Source organism: Limulus polyphemus, unplaced genomic scaffold (assembly GCF_000517525.1).
Source record: "Limulus polyphemus unplaced genomic scaffold, Limulus_polyphemus-2.1.2 Scaffold836, whole genome shotgun sequence".
NCBI lineage: Eukaryota > Metazoa > Arthropoda > Merostomata > Xiphosura > Limulidae > Limulus > Limulus polyphemus.
Window position 1 is genome coordinate 74,252 of NW_013666446.1, and position 10,883 is coordinate 85,134.

The 10,883-nt window shown below is 33.3% G+C and overlaps 1 protein-coding gene across 4 annotated transcripts in view; it reads right to left on the reverse strand.

Annotated features, from left to right (window-relative positions):
• Positions 1-10,883, reverse strand: part of LOC106460786 (neuronal calcium sensor 2-like) — a 59,299-nt gene that overhangs the window by 47,480 nt on the left and 936 nt on the right. The gene's annotated exons all lie outside the window — the stretch shown is intronic.

The following is a 10,883-nucleotide window of genomic DNA, read 5'->3' on the forward strand; positions in this document are numbered from 1 at the left end:
GTATAGGACGCAAGCAGATTTTGACATCAAATTTTGGGGTAAAAAAGTGCGTCTTATACACCGAAAAATACGGTATTCCCTATCATATGAATTTCTACTAATGTTTACAGTTTGGAAAACAGTTTTATTTTAGGGTCATTCTACTCAACATGCTTACTATTAAATTCCATTAGAAATCCAAAGGTTTAAAAAAGTCTGCTTTAAAAGAACTTTGATAAATTTTGGGGTAAAAAAGTGCATCTTATACACTGAAAAACACGGTATTCCCTATCATATGAATTTCTACTAATGTTTACAGTTTGGAAAACAGTTTTATTTTAGGGTCATTCTACTCAACATGCTTACTATTAAATTCCATTAGAAATCCAAAGGTTTAAAAAGTCTGCTTTAAAAGAACTTTGATATAAGTCAGATGAGCCTTGACAAAAGTCATGATTAACAAGTTTTAAGGTGAATCCAAGTATACATATTGATGGTAACTGATGAGACCAGAAGTTTTAATGTTTACCCCAGTATATGTCTTGACAGTAACTAATGATTCCACAAGAGTTAATGTTTACCCCAGTATATGTCTTGACAGTAACTAATGATTCCACAAGAGTTAATGTTTACCCCAGTATACGTCTTGACAGTAACTAAGGATTCCACAAGAGTTAATGTTTACCCCACTATACGTCTTGACAGTAACTAATGATTCCACAAGAGTTAATGTTTACCCCAGTATACGTCTTGACAGTAACTAATGATTCTACAAGAGTTAATGTTTATCCCAGTATACGTCTTGACAGTAACTAATGATTCCAGAAGAGTTAATGTTTACCCCAGTATACATCTTGACAGTAACTAATGATTCCACAAGTGTTAAGGTTTACCCCAGTATACATATTGACAGTAACTCATGACTCCACAAGTGTTAAGGTTTACCCCAGTATACATATTGACAGTAACTCATGACTCCACAAGTGTTAAGGTTTACCCCAGTATACATCTTGACAGTAACTCATGACTCCACAAGTGTTAAGCTTTACTCCAGTATACATCTTGACAGTAACTCATGACTCCACAAGTGTTAAGGTTTACCCCAGTATACATCTTGACTTTCAGTCAAAAGCCAGCGGGACCAAACATAGTACACATGTTTAAGTGTCATGGAAGGCATCCTAATAGGGCATATTATTTGGTATTGACTCACTCTTGGAGTAAATATAAAAGTAACTAAGGGTAATGGAGGAGTTTTTTCAGTTCACTGGGGCCTCTAGGAATTATAAGGGGACCTTTGAACTCCATAGCAGTGTTAGTACTTACAAAACAAGATAAGTAATGTGCTGGAAGCCAATCAGAAGAAGTCAAATAAGATAACCAAATGATACTTGGCAAAGAACAATAGAAAACAATATGAGAAATAAAGAGCTGGACAGAATTGAGGTTGAACAACAGGCAGAAGACCAAATGCAGTGGAGAGCCTTCATAGCTGCCCTATGGACTATTTGAGGTCTGGAAAGAGATGATGATGATTTATAAACCATATACATAATTCAAAATAAATATGGAGTAATTTAGACCAAGTATGGTTTCACCAAAGTACACCTGTTATAGAAATGTGGAATATTATATTTAACTGGATACTTTCTTCTATACATAAGTTCATATAAGCATGGCCTCTGTTTAGTATATGAAAGTAGGGTAAAGAAGTTTTATGATTAAAGGTTTGACAGTTTGTGTAGCAGAAGCACATAGAGACAATAATTTTTGGCCAATTCTGAGTAATTCCATTCAGAGTATATTTGTCATCATTTCTTTGGAAAAATTAAGAATCCCATCTCATCAACTTCAAAATTACACTGAACAATCCTTGAATATTCGACTATGTATGAGATAAAACCCACAATAATACCCCTTAACTCACTAGGTGTTCAGCAACTACTTGTCTGGCTCCCTCTAGTATTATTGTTATATGTATGGTGTTTTGTGTTGTCCTTTGGTCACCACAGTGAATTCATATAGAATTTGAATAATATCTAGTATGATATGACTAATTTATTCTTGTGAATTATTCATTAGACAAGCTGTTTAAAATACTAAAAATTAATATTAATTCCAATCTATTTTATTCATTTTTAGTAAATTTCTGTTTGATAACTCTATAGATATCAATTGCATAAACACACTTAATGCAGTATACAAAATAAGCATGCACTCTATATCAAAGCACCATCTTGTGGACTGTAATTTCTATTCTCACATAGGTGGCTGGGAATAAGCTGCAGATGTGAAACATTTCACAGACAAATAAAAGCAAATATGTGAATTATTAGTTTCATGGCAATGAATATTTTTAGACTAGATGATAGGAATGATTTTAAATTCTTCTTATTATAAGATATCCATAACTGCAAAACTTGTGTTACAATTGTTTAAATGGTAAACATACCAATGTAAAATTTACTGTTGGAAATAAAAAAAATTACAAACTCTCATTCTCAGATGTTCATGTCTTAGATAACCAGGATATACTTACTGCTAAAGTTTATCATAAACCCACTTTATTCACATTTTTCAAAGTTTCACTCTTTCAATCTTTAAAAGAAAATCTGGTTAAAACTCTGTTAAACAGAACATTTAGAATATCAGGAAATCAAAACCTTTTCAAAGCAGAAATTGTGAACATTAAACAAATGCTTTCCATCCTCTTTCCAAAATAGAATAACCCACACAAAAACTGATAAATTTAATACTCCATCTATTGTCCTATGTTCCACAGACAACTTTATAGTTATACTTAGGCACTATTTCATATATGATCAAGAAAATCATTAAACAGCTACATCCACACATTCAGTTAAAACATGTCTTTAAAACAGACTCTAAGTTTAAAAGGCTCTTTAAGTTTAATGACAAACAATATCCATTAAATAACATGCTGGTGATATACGAGTTTACATGCTTGAGGTACAACCAGGGATAAATTGGATCAACCACTAGAAGACTCTGCAGTTGATTAAAAGAATACTGTAATGTTAAAACTTACAACACCAATAGTGTATAAAGGAATGTTACATTGTGTCTACCTCTAGTTTCTTCCACATCATCTTCCATTCCCAGGAAGAACTCCGAGTTATAAAATTAGAATTTCTTGCCATTAAGCTATGAAAATCAGCTTTTAATAAGTCACTACATCATCAATTGTGAAAATGCAATGAAAGAACATAACATGCACTTTGAAAAGGTGAAACAATGGGATAGATAATATTCAAGTATATTATGATACTTCAAGAAGATGACCAAAAGTGGCAGAACTTGTATTACAGTACTTTTTTAAATTATCTTATACTGGTGAGAATTAAGTTATTACATACACGATCTTTATTCAGCAGAACATATATAGATATTTAGATTGACAAGTTTTCCCACTTAAATTCTTCTTGATGCGATAGGGACTTTTTTTTTCATATCTTCATGAATCATAATGTTCAATGACATTGGTGAAGATCAAAAGATGAAAAACATATAATTTAACATAACATAATGTTTAGGGACAACAAGAGACCTACTGATCTATCTTGGCTGTCCAATCCTCTAAACTAAAACAATTAAAAGAAAAATCTTAAAGCTAGCCCTTATCATTCATACAGTTATCAAACTTTTGCTTAAACTCACTTAAATTTACTGCCTACACAACATCGAAAGGCAACCCATTCCACACAGACAAAAAAGGATAAAACAGTATATTGTTTCACAGATTATCTGCTGTTGCAAATATACAATAAACAGTAATTACCGAATCTAGGTGCATTAAAGATGTACCCCACAGTTAAGAACTATTTAATGTATGCACATGAACCAGCTTTCTACTTTGTTGTGCAAATTGAATAAAAAGTTTCACCAAGTATGATGAGAATGTATAGTAAGATATATATTATAGAACTCTTATTAACACTTTTCATGATGGCCAGCATAGTTTTAATATTCTACTTACATTTTAAGCACACACACATACACACATATATATATATGAAACACAATATGAATGAGAAACCATTTCAAGTAAGGAAACCCACCAAGTACATGCAACACAAAAGCTAGAAGTAAAATAAGCCCATTTCTCAAAAATGTGCTTTTCTAGAATACTATGGATTAGAAAGTACACCTACTGTTGAACTCTGGTTATAAAAAAGAAAAACTAATTAGTATAGGAATGATAGATATATGTGCTATAGAAAAAAACTTTAAAATTTCACATTTAACTGCTTCTTTAAGCAAACTTACATGTATCTTCAAAGAGAAATTTTGCCATAATCTTTTCTGAAAGGACTTTACTTGCTATATGAATTATGGAAAGGATATGAACTTCTGCATTTAGATTTCCAAAAGGCTTTTGATAGTTAAGGTGCAATACAGACAATTAGTTAGGAAATTACAACAGTAGGGGTTGGGGAAAAGTTGTTAATTTGATTATAGGGTGGCTAGATGGGAGAATGTAAAAGGTTGAAACATAGTTAATGGAGTCCAGTCAAACTGGACCTTTGTTAGTATAGTGTGGTTTTATCAGGTACACTGATTTCCCTTTAAAGGATATGGGTAGGATCTGCAAAATAACAGGTTCTAACAGAAAATGTTCTGCAAGAGTAAATCTGAATCCTCTGACTCTAAGTTTTGAAAAAGAAAGTGATTGGACACAATATAAAAAAATACTGAAAACAATCTTTTATTCCTTCCACTAATGAAGTAGGATGCTTTTACTATGAAGCTGGCAGAGATCTCTGTGAAGAAGCATAAATATGTAATTATCTGTAGAAAAATCTGTTTCAGACTGAGAAAACATGGCATTATATATATACATGGACGAAAGTGTCTAGTGATCAATTTGACTGAAGCAAATATATTGACTGTGGGTTTGTACATAATCTTTGATACATTCTGAGCCACTTAGGACAACTTTAAGACCCAAATTTTAACTTGACTTTGTAGAAAAAACAAATTCCGAAATCACTCGCAACTTATCATGTTACCAGATGGACCAACTTGATAATCACAAGGTTAGTTATGTTTCTTAAAAGTTAATATTCAAACCTTTTACACACATGCCCAATTAATTGTAAAACCTCAATTGCACATTAAAACAAATCACTGAATTAACCATTTATAACTCTTTCCTTGTACAAATGGAAATGGTTGGAAGTTTATACTAATAAAAATTAGAATAGTGTTAGCAATAAAATACAAAATGTGTTTATTTGACATCAAATTTAAACCATGGCTGAGAAAGCCATTTTGACAGATTTCCATTTACAGACATACAAAATAATAATGTCAAATATTTCCAAGATGTACACACTATCTACATCACTGTTGACCATTATCATAAAAATATAAAGGAAGTTGTACCACAAAGAGGTACTACCTGACTTGCTAGTGGAAAAGATCAGTCATGTGGTTCAACATATCACTTAGCTTTTGCCTTTGTGGTTACACAATCAAGTGGTGACCTCAGGTATGTTGGTAACTATGTATGCACTACACACACGGTGCAATAGAAACAATACCAGTAATACCACTAATCGCCTTTTCCTCTACTTCTCTTACTATGCTAACAACCAGTTCAGCAAGAAGCTGAAGAGCAGATTGCCAATAACTGCATAACACCACCAGAACTACATTTACTCTCAGACAAATAACAGTTTGAGCTAATGCGTCCTGCTTTCTAGACAATAAACAGAACACTTCATGTGTTGATTTCAACACTACAACACATGGTGATAATGCACAAGATATAATAACCTATTAGACTTGTGCATTAGGCCATGGAACATCACTTGTGTACACAGAGATATAGACATGGACTCGTGTAGTTCAACTGTTTGTATGCTTGATCTAGCTGGCATCAAATGACTTGCACATGAAAACATAATTCACCTTTTGCACAGGCAAACCACGCTGATGAGTTCCCCAGTACAACCATCCTTACGATGACAATGCTAAAATCAAGGTCAGAGATGAGTACATTCATTTTGTGGTTGACATCACACAGACATAGATGGAGAAGAGCCTCTCAGTCACACCATCATCTGCTAAATGAAGTCATTGTTAACTGGAAGAATTGGTGGCTTTACGTGAGAGTGCTTAGTGCATAACGAGAACAACCAGTGTCCCGGCCACTCCTGTATCAATCAGGAACTATATCTCTCACTCATGTGCTTTTACTGGTAGAAGTGCAACAAAAACCAATGCAATCCTCCAAGCTAGTGGGCAGACTCAGCATGATCTTCATTAGTTTTCTGGAACCAAAGTGGCAATAACTACAGCTCACTTTCAACCCCTCTGTGCCTGTTGTGTTAAATTGTTAGCATCACCTACCTTGCAATTAATAATTAAATGACCCAAGTACCCAAACTCAAAGCAGATGCTTTGGTCTTCCATTTCAGAGCAATGCCCAGGTGCAGGATTCATCAGCATTTGCTGCAGAACAGATGTCATGGAAGGACCAGGGAAGCTCTGGCCACTCACTAGTACCCAATGGACCTGTGTTAGCTGCTGGTTTACCCTTGATGAAGCAAGCTCAGAATGGTGCAGTCACTTCCCAGAGTTGGCCTGTCCAAGGTACAGACACTGTGGGCTTCTTTCTCTTCCTTAACTTATTCAAAGTTATGACTTCAAACATCATCTCAACCAGGATGAGAAGTTACCTCATCATCTAGCTAAGTAGCCCATCGATCAACTTGCCTATGTAGATATCCACATGATCTGTCAATGCCATTGCAGGGCATAGCGGCACAGTTTTCCAGGTAAATAGCACAAATCATCCACATAAGCAGTCAGGCTCTTGATGTCATTCCTCTTTTGAGCCTTTAGCTCAGCCCAGAGGATAGCTGGTTTCCACTAGGTTAATACGTTGGCACAATTTGACTATTAATACATCCCAGTCCCAGAGATGCTTTTTACTCAAGGGCTGGACCATTCAAACTCAGATCAAGCAAAGAACTACTTGTCCCCGAGTCCAAATCCTCTTTAGTTGCACCCTTAAACATCAGGGCAGAGATCTATTTAGCTTCACCAGTGGACTCTCAGCCAACAAGATGTTGAGACATATTAAACATGATGGATACAAAGTGGTATGTATTATCAGGGACCTCTACATTCTGCTTAGCATTAGGTCCTTGCCCATGGGTGGTAAATGCTCTGGACAACCCCAGAACATCTCTCCATAACTTATGTTCACTCTCTCCATATATAGATCTTGCATGTGGCACCACAAAACTTCCTATTTCATTCAACAATGCCATATTGGACTTCAACACACTCCTCTCTAGAAATTAGCAGCAATTCACATTAACACAAGAATTGGTAAAGTTTTACATGCTGTCAATTGTGTAAACACTGTCTTTGGCAAAAGATACTGATCTGCAAATTTATAGCTATTCAGTTTCTCAATATACATTTCATAATGCACCTTGCTTAAATGATTTACAGTGACAGATAATTCAATATTAAAATACAATTTTTCATCAAAGACAAATATAAGCACTTGGCATCCAATGTGGTGGAGTAAATGATAAGCCATATGACATTTTTGACACCATTGCAAGATCTTTATACTTCCCATCCCATAGTGGCTCATGACTGCTTCTTGGCTCACCATCTTAACCAGTAGATCTTCACTGCTTCTCATGCTAAAAAATCAATTTGGTCTGGTAGACATCCAGCTGGCATAAATCAGAGCTTGGTTAAACTACTCTGGTCAGAGAAGGCCTTGGAGTCCTGTAAAGACAGTCCCATTTGGTTTCAGACTTACCAGACCATAAACCTCTGCAATAACCTTCGATTGCCTATGCCTCCTGCACACTGAGAACAATCCCCAAAAGAAAAACTCAAATGGCAATTCTGGGTGCAGCAGACTTCAGCAGTCCTTCTTGAGTCTGTGGCTGCAGCAAGAACGAAGTCACAGACCTTCAAGAGCATTACTGAAGTTCAACAAGTGGGAGAGAACTTCTCCAAGTCTAGAAAGGTTTGTCAGCTATTTACCTTCACTAACAAACTCTTCCTCATGGTTACAAGTTCTTCAACTCATGGAAAATTACATTTCATTAAGAATGAAGCCTTTTTTACCTTCTCACTATGGGTAGACCAAAGTGCACATGTCATGACCTTTTAGAGAGTTACATCTAAAATTTAATTAAACTATTACTAATGTCTACAAATAAACTTGGCATAAAATGTAATTAATATATCAAAACTTAATACTATATAAGTTTTAATTTATAAGGAAATGATTAAAAAATCTTCAATCTCTCCTAGTATGAGAATTGTGACATTTGTTCTCTAGGTTTTCTCCCTTCTCTGATTTATTTACCACCCTTCTCTAAAGTGAGGAATTTACTGTATATTACTCAGTATAATATAGATATTACTAAGGCAAAGTATAATTTTTATAACCTTCAATCTTATTCCTTTACGGAGTCATAAATTAGAAAATCAGACTTTCTTGCTACACCCACCTGTCACATCCTGCCTTTCACAAATTGTCAATAGTTCTCTCCAATGTTTTATGGTATATTATTTATAGCCAAAAGAAAGGCAAAGTTGTAATCTATCAAATAATGTATTATTTTGTTTTCAGTATTATCTATTTTATTTTCAGTTTGAAAGTTTCTTTTATAGTGTTCAGATTGAGATACTGTGGAAACTATTTTAAGGCTATTATGCCATAGTTAGAAAGCCAGTTAAATTATGGTAGATATAGGAAATTGCTTTGTGCTTGTTATTATTTATTGTACTAGACCATTACTATAAAAAAAAAGTAGGCTTAAATTTCATTGGCAACCAACAGCAAAATAAACAGGAAGTCAAAGGTAAGTACTATATTTCTTTATTTATAGTTATAATAGTAACTAAAATGTAAAAATTAGAAACTTACTAGGTTAGATGAGGTAAAATAATGAAATGAAATAATAATACAAATGTTTCATGAGGTGTGCTCAAGATCAGCTTGTGCATTATGCTATTTAATACAGCAACATGAGCTATGCTTTTGCCTAGTGATTCATATCTTGTATGGTGGAATTATTAGTTAGACACAGTTCAATGGGTAATAAAACAATAAATTGAGTATAAACAGATGTATACTGTTACCAGCTTTAAGCTATTTAAGATAAACAATTGTAGTTTCTTGTTACAATCTTCAGTCACTCTAGAAAGAAAAAAAAGGTAATTTAGATTTGTTTCTTTTTTTTTTTTATGATGGTTATAAGATCAGTCAGATCAACCAATTCCAAGTTCATATAAAGTTAGGGAAAAGAAAATATGGCTAGAAGCAATCTTATTGAATATAATAATGTAAAGCAGATTGATAAAATAAAAGCCTCTGGTTTCTTGATACTATATTCTGATGACAATTGGATGAGAGGTCACAAGACTTGGAAAAGACAGGCTAGGCTCCAAGATCAAGTTAAGAGTTTTATTTTTCTAATACAGTGACTAACTTATGCCAGCACTTTTCAGGAGTTTAAGAGGAGAATTAAAGAGTTTCAAAAAATAAAAGATAGGTATAAAATTAAGTATTTACTTTTCTTGAAGGTAGATATGAAAGGAAAGTTTTAAGGTCCAATATTTGTTAATTACAATCGATAATAACATTCAGATAATTTGTATTCATTTTTCATAATCTTGCTCCATTAAAATAAGTACAAATCAATTATTTTTTGATTAATGCAGAAGACAGTTTAAAAGAGGAATTTGTCTATCAGATTACTTGGTTGAACAAACTAAACTTAAGAAAAAAAGAAGATATACTCAAAGCAATAACATTATTAATCCCCTTAACAATTATAAATACCTCAATCAGATCTCTCTAGCTCCTGTTATTTTTAAAAGAAAACAATTTCAGAGATCTTATCCTGTCATCATATGACAACCTTCCCATCTTAGGTATTATCTCAGCAACCCTCCTTTGAACTCTTTCCAAGAACTTAATGTTCTTCTTAAAGTAAGGAGTCCAAAACTAACCACAATACTTGAAATGAGGTCTAACCAATGATTTACACAGCAACAGTCATAACATTGAGCCCTGAAGTACCTAACTTGTCACATTAATCCAATATATTTTTTAACAAGCCATTTGGTGTGGCACCTTGTTAAATTCACATACACCAAATCCACACCTTTACCCTCACCTACATGAGTAATAACATATCCAAAGAATGTCAAAAGGTTAGTAAGGGAAAATTTTGCCCAAGTAAAACCATGTTGAATTTTAAACTTTGTTAAATGAATTTGCACATCATTTTTTACAAAACTTTTTCTCACCATTAAGATAAAACTAAATAGTAATAGGTCTTTTTATTCTCCTCCCCTGAAAAGAAGAGTAATATTAGACAACTTCCAGTTCCAACCTTCTAGCATCTACCCACTATGATAAGGCACTTTAAAAGAGATTAAGATTGAAACTATAAAGTATAGTTATATCCTTTAACCTTTAAGTTTCACTGCCATTAGCAACTTTAGAATTAGAACTAAAGCTTGTTTGATAAAACAACAGTAATCCTAATTACTATACACTAGTTATGTATCAAAGCTTCCTATTCTGAATATGTTTTACTCACCACTACTTAGTATTACTGTTGGAATGCTTTACATACTTTTTTCTTATAATCTGATACAATTTGAAGAAGCAAGTTAAAACTATTAAGCTTTAAACATCTAATTTTAATACAATATCAATTAATCTTTTAAAGTGAATTAAAATTAATCTAGTGTAACCTTGGTTACAACTAACAAGTACAAGAAGCATTTATAATGTACAATTACTAGATAATTCTTGAATTTTTCATAATGGATATTTGTGATACATAAACATATAAATTGCTTAATGCTATGACAACATAAATAAT